Source organism: Oryctolagus cuniculus, chromosome 5, assembly GCF_051225735.1.
Source record: "Oryctolagus cuniculus isolate XC-2025 breed Fujian yellow rabbit chromosome 5, ASM5122573v1, whole genome shotgun sequence".
Lineage (NCBI taxonomy): Eukaryota > Metazoa > Chordata > Mammalia > Lagomorpha > Leporidae > Oryctolagus > Oryctolagus cuniculus.
In genome coordinates, this window is record NC_142871.1 from 37145745 (window position 1) to 37151744 (window position 6000).

Here is a 6000-nt window from a genome sequence, read left to right on the forward strand (position 1 = left end):
CCTAGTGCTTTTAACAAATACCTATTGACAGAATGAATGAATGTGAGAAGTAATGTATTATATTTTTAATACGTAATTCAAAAAAATACATCATAAGTTAAACTAATGTTAAAGTAAATTTTTAAACTTTGTTTTGACAGGCAGTTAGAGAGAGACAGAAAGAAAAGTCCTCCCTCCATTGGCTCACCCCCCAAATGGCTGCTATGGCAGGCGCGCTGCGCCAATCCGAAGCCAGGAGCCAGGTGCTTCCTCCAGGTCTCCCATGCAGGTGCAGGGCCCAAGCACTTGAGCCATCCTACACTGCACTCCCGGGCCTCAGCAGAGAGCTGGATGGGAAGAGGAGCAAAAATGTGACGATTAAAAAATGTTAGAATTGCCTCTTAGCAGAAATAGAAAGCACATGATCAAGAAAATAGTCAAAGCAATAATCTCACTAATAATAAGAGAATCGCCAATGAAAGGAACACGTTCAGGGATGACAGGGTGATGGTTCTACAGATAAAGATTTAAGCCGGCGCCGCGGCTCACTAGGCTAATCCTCCGCCTTGCGGCGCCGGCACACCGGGTTCTAGTCCCAGTCGGGGCGCCAGATTCTGTCCCGGTTGCCCCTCTTCCAGGCCAGCTCTCTGCTGTGGCCAGGGAGTGCAGTGGAGGATGGCCCAGGTGCTTGGGCCCTGCACCCCATGGGAGACCAGGAAAAGCACCTGGCTCCTGGCTTCTGCCATCGGATCAGTGCGGTGCGCAGGCCACACGGCCGCGCCGGCCATTGGAGGGTGAACCAACGGCAAAAGGAAGACCTTTCTCTCTGCCTCTCTCTCTCACTGTCCACTCTGCCTGTCAAAAAAAAAAAAATTAAAAAAAAAAGATTTATAAATGTTGTCCTTATCTTAAAGAAGCTAAAGGAAAATATTACCATGCTGAAGAGGGTAATCGAAGGTGCAAAAAGGATAATGTAATTTCTAGAGATGAAAAATATAATATCTGAAAAGAAAAACACATTGGATGGGTTTAAGAATACTTTAGAGGCCAGTGTTGTGGCATAGCAGTGAAGCCACTGCCTGCAAACCCTGCATCCCATGTGGGCCCAGGTTCACATCCTGCCTGCTCTGCTTCCTATCCAGCTCCCTGCTGATGGCCTGGGAAAAGCAGCAGAAGATTGCCCAAGTGTTGGGAGACCTGGATGAAGCTCCCAGCTCCTGGCTTTGGTCTGGCCCAGCCCTGGCCATTGCAGTAATCTGAAGAATAAACTAGCAGATGGAAGATCTCTATCTTTCCCTCTTTCTCTCTTTAACTCTCACTGTCTTTAAAAAAAAAAAATATTTATTTATTTGAAAGTCAGAGTTATACAGAGAGAAGGAGAGGCAGAGAGAAAGAGAGAGGGGGAGAGAGGTCTTCCACCCGCTGGTTCACACCCCAGATGGCCGCAACAGCCGGAGTTGTGCTGATCCGAAGCCAGGAGCCAGGAGCTTCTTCCGGGTCTCCCACACAGGTGCAGGGGCCTAAGGACTTGGGCCACCTTCCACTGCTTTCCCAGTCCATAGCAGAGAGCTGGATTGGAAGTGGATCAGCCGGGACTTGAACCGGCGCCCATATGGGATGCCGGCGCTGCAGGCTATCGCTTTACTTGCTACATCACAGCGCCAACCCAACCCTCACTTTCAAATAAACAAATAAATCTTTTTTTTTAATAAAAAGAATACATTAGAAATAGCAGACAGCTGAAAGCAGTAAAATTAAATACACAACAATAGACCCATCCAAAATAAGTGCACAGAGGAGGGGAAATGAATAAAAAGAAATTAACAAAAAAAATCAAAGATGTGAGTGACATATAATTAACATATGTATTAGAATTTCAGAAAAACATGAATAAATAATAACAAAATTATTTGATTTTGAAAAAAATTAACTTTCAAATAAATGCACTAATCTTTTAAAAATTATGTCATGCAAACACTAATATGATGAAAGCAGTTTTTTTTTAGAAAAACAGAACTTACCATGGCTAAAAGCTATTTAATTTTAAAATAGAAGCCAATTCCTCAAGAGAATATGATATAAAATGTGAATGTACCTAACAACATAGTACATAAAACAAAACCGTTTAGAACTGAAAGAAGTAGACAAATCTGCAATAATACTTGACCATTTCAATAGTCCCTTGTTAGTAATGTCAGAACAAATGCACAATAAGCAAGGATGTAGAAGAACTGAATAGCCAATAGCAACCAAGTTGATGTAGGTGCCATGTATCAACTTCACTCCACAGCTACATACACATTCTTTTCATGTCCATAGGCACATAAAATATAGATACTAAAATTAACCTCAATAAGGTTAAGAGAATTGAGATCATACAAAACATGTTCCCTAAATAGATGTAAGCTAAAAATGAGAGAAAAAAACCTCAGATATTTGAAAATTGAATAGCCTGAACATATACATTAGAAAAGAAAGAAGTCTCAAATGAACCATCTAGAGATTAATGAATTAAATTCTGATTATCAGAGAGAAAAAATAATAAAGAGAAGAAAAGAAAGTAATGAAATTAGAGTCCAGCATTGTGGCATTGTGGGTTAGGCCTCCACCTAAAACATTAGCATCCCATATGAGCACTGGCCAGAGTTCTGTATCTCCACTTCTGATCCAGCTCTCTGCTAATGCACCTGGAAAAGCAGTAGAAGATGGCCCAAATACTTGGTTCCCTTCTACCTGGAAAAGCAGTAGAAGATGGCCCAAATACTTGGTTCCCTTCTACCCATGTTGGAGTTTGGAGTTCCGGGCTCCTGGGGAGTTAACCAGAAGATGGAAGATCCATCTCTATCTCTCTCTCCCCCCAACTCTGTAACTGTGCCTTATTAAATATATAATTCTTTTATTAAAAAAGAAACTAATGAAATTGAACACAGAAATAAGACATAAAGAAAATCAATGGAATTGAAAGGCATTTTGGGGGCCAATGCCAAGGCATAGCAGGTAAAGCCAGCATCCTATATGGGCACCAGTTCAAGACCTGGATGCTCCATTTCCAATCTAGCTCTCTGCTATGGCCTGGGAAAGCAGTAGATGGCCCAAGTTCTTGGGCCCCAGTACCTGCGTGGGAGACCCGGAAGAAGCTCCTGGCTGCTGGCTTCAGATTGGCACAGCTCTGGCCGTTGCAGCCAATTGGGGAGTGAAGCAGTTGTGAGGGCCTCTCTCTCTTTCTCTACCTCTCTTCTCTCTGTGTGATTCTGACTTTCAAATAAATAAATAAATCTTTAAAAAAAAAAAAAAGTAGCTTCGGGCATTTGAGGAATAAATTGGCAGATGGACAAATCTCTCTATCTGACTCTGTCTGTCTCTCTGCCCTTCAAATAAGCACATAAAATGTATAAAGAAGCAGAGTGGAGCCAGCACTGTGGCATAGTAGGTTAAGCTTCTGCCTGCAGTGCCAGCATCCCATATGGGCGCTGGTTCATGTCCTGGCTGCTTCTCTTCCGATCCAGCTCTCTGCTGATAGCCTGGGAAAGCAGTGGAAGATGGCCCAAGTGCTCGAGCCTCTGCACCTATGTAGGAGACCCAGAAGAAGCTCCTGGCCCCTGGCTTTGGATCAGCCCAGATCCGACCATTGCAGCTGTTTGGGGGAGTGAACCAGTGGATGGAAGACACCTCTCTCTCTCTCTCTCTCTCTCTCTCTCTCTGTTTCTCTTTATGTCTGTAACTCTGCCTCCCAAGTAAATAAATAAATCAAAATCTTAAAAAAAAGAAGAAGAAGAAACAGAGGGTCAGATTTTCTTTCTAACTGGTGATTCTCTTCCTCTTTATCCGTTGAGAATTGGAGGCTTATTCTGTGGAGAAACTAAAACAGAGTCTCTGAACTCTAGGACTCTACAACAGAGTCAAGGAGTTACCATGTGAACAAAGCTCACTAATTACCATACAGTTACCAAAATAATATGTGAGATGGATTTCAAGCACTCATAGTGAATGCTAATACACCTGTCCTTCGAACACTTTTTGTTGGTTATGTACTGTATGCCAAGGACTGCATTAGAAACACTGGAGATTAAAAAAAAAAAAGCCCATTTTCATAAGAAATGTTTAGCCTTGGGGAAGACAAATAGAAAAACAGACAAGATAGGCAGATAGACAGGCGAGTGAGTACCATGTATGTGTTGGGAGCCCAGAGGAAAGGTGTCACTACCAAATTGAAGGTGATAATGCTATTTATAATCATTGTTTACATCTGTAGTCTGCCTTAGAAACCTATTCCCCTGACAGCCACTAGCAGGAGCAGCCCCTAAAATCATGATTGACTTGAACATAGAGGTGCGTCACATAAATCCAGCCAATCCACTGATTCAGCTGTGACTGAGATTTTCCGTGCTGGAGTTGTGAGGTTTTTTGTTGCCTGAGAATTTTGTCCCAGTTGTAGCTGGAAGGTCATGAGAATCATGTTGATAAAGGGGTAGATGGAGACCATGTCTGGCTGTGTGCAAGATGACTCATCAGAAAAATCTGTTAAAACAGGAGGGGAAGCATGGAGTAGACACTGGGAAAAAAGAGAGGAGAGAACATGAAATGGACTGATTTTGTGCCCTAGCCCAAGCTCTCTCTCTCAGTTCTACTTTGTTTATTGTCTTTGGATGTTACCTGTTTCTCTACATTTGTTTTAATTTGAAAGATAGAGATCTCCTAAATACAGATTCACTCACCAAATACCCACAACATGCTAGATCACAGCCAAAGCCAGCAACCAGGAAATCAATTCAAGTGTCCTATGTGGATAGCAGGGACTCAAGTACTAGCACCATCACCTGCTACCTCCATGGGTTTGCATTAGCAGGAAACAGGAGTCAGGAGATGGAAGTGGGTACCAAAACCCAGGCCCTCTGATACGGGATACAAGCATCGAAATCACTAGGTCAGACACCCACCCTATTTCACTATCCTTAAAACAATGTCTTTCTTTTCTGCCGTTGTTTAATCTTACACTGACTTCTTTTGTTACATGCAAAAACAATATTGACAGGCATGGTAAGTCACAGAAAACTTCCTGAAGAAAATGATGTCTGAACAAATCCTGAAAGACCAACAAGAATTAGGCAAAGAATGAGATGGAGGATGGTGTTCCATGCTGAAGGAGCAGCATACACAGAGACTTACAACTCCTTCTATGAGCTGCAATGCAGCTGGTTAGGTAAGGCTGGAGCCCAATCAGCCGGACAGAGAGACCAGAGACATGCATTTCGCATCTAGGCACTGAATGAATAGGTGACTCGGGAACTCTAAGACCAATCATATCCTGAAAAATTATTTTCTACAACTAAAATAAGAGATAAATGAAATTACTTGAGTTTGACAAGCCTGTTAAGAGACAGGGTGAGTTATGATGTTCTGGTCCAAGAGAAAGAATTGCAGGAGTATTGCTATGTGTAATATTATCTGTCATTTTATTAAGTGTCCCCTTGTGCTAGTCATGGTGCTTGAGACTTTAGTCACTCATCCATTTTTCATCTCTTTTTCATTCAATTATTTTTGAAATATTTATTGAGCCCTTACTATGAGCCAAGAACTCTTCTAAACTGTGTAAATCATTTAAAAAAAAAAAAAAAAAAAAACAAAACATGAACCTCCTCAGGGAGTTTAGAGTCTGGGGAAGACAGACAGATATTACATTAAATTCAGAGAAATACAAATTTTAAATTGCAGTTATCACTAGGAAGAAAAAGTAGAAATGGCTAAGAGAACATGTAACTAGAGTATTTGACCCAATCTGTGGCAGGAATCGGATGTGGTCATGGGAGTGTGCTTGAACACAGCCTTGAGGGATAAATGGGACTTAGCTGGAGAAAGCTGAGGTATGACCACAAACCAAGAAGATTTTGAAACATGGATTTTGTTTGTCATGTAAGTTCTGCATATAGGAAAAATGAAAGAAATTCCTCCTGAGTCATGGCCTTCAGACTATTCACACATCAGTTGCTAAGCCATCAAGTTAGCAGGTTCCCTTGTGTACAT